We start from the raw sequence: 734 nt of genomic DNA on the forward strand, positions 1-734 counted from the left end.
AACCGGGACTCGAATCCGGGACCTCCTATGTCCCCACCACTACATTCTGGAACAGATAATAGCGTCATATATAGTTAAAATATGGCTTCCCGGCCATTGACCTTCTTGTGCGATCGCTGACGCTATGCCCGAAGTCGTACGGGACTTGGTAGATTAATCTGTCACGAGTAATGAGTGTGATGGGCAAACATCTATTAGGCGCACTACGAATGTAGTGGTGTGGACATGTTCGGAATGTGGATCTCACGGGGAGCGTGCAAGGGATAAGTCCCTGCAGACGCAATATCTTCTGTGCCCGCGGTGGCTCAGATGGATAGAGCGTCTGCCATGTAAGCAGGAGGTCCCGGGTTCGAGTCCCGGTCGGGGCACACATTTTCATGTCCCCAATGAAGTACATCAACTCCTGTTTGCAGCTAGGGTGTCCATTTAATTATAGACGGAAATATAGCGTCTGCCATGTAAGCAGGAGGTCCCGGGTTCGAGCCCCGGTCGGGGCACACATTTTCAACATGTTCCCAATGAAGTACATCAACGCCTGTTTGCAGCTAGGGTGTCCATTTAATTATGGACGGAAATATGCTTTTGCAGATATTGAACATTTTACTTCAAGAGAAGGGTTTGTTAATTAGTGCACCATATGATACTTTAAGAGACAATCTTTCCAAGCATTAATCCCGACTTGCGGGGTCTGCTGTCTTGCTACATATCCTCCATTTCTCCCTGTCGTTGACATC

General features: G+C 48.2%; 1 non-coding gene across 1 annotated transcript; it reads left to right on the forward strand.

The window, feature by feature from the left end:
* The first annotated feature begins 293 nt into the window (after positions 1-293).
* On the forward strand, positions 294-368 carry Trnat-ugu (transfer RNA threonine (anticodon UGU)). Its single transcript has one exon. It is a non-coding gene; the product is annotated as a tRNA-Thr (tRNA).
* Positions 369-734: the final 366 nt, after the last annotated feature.

This window comes from Schistocerca nitens, chromosome 10 (genome assembly GCF_023898315.1).
Source record: "Schistocerca nitens isolate TAMUIC-IGC-003100 chromosome 10, iqSchNite1.1, whole genome shotgun sequence".
Taxonomy (NCBI): Eukaryota; Metazoa; Arthropoda; class Insecta; order Orthoptera; family Acrididae; genus Schistocerca; species Schistocerca nitens.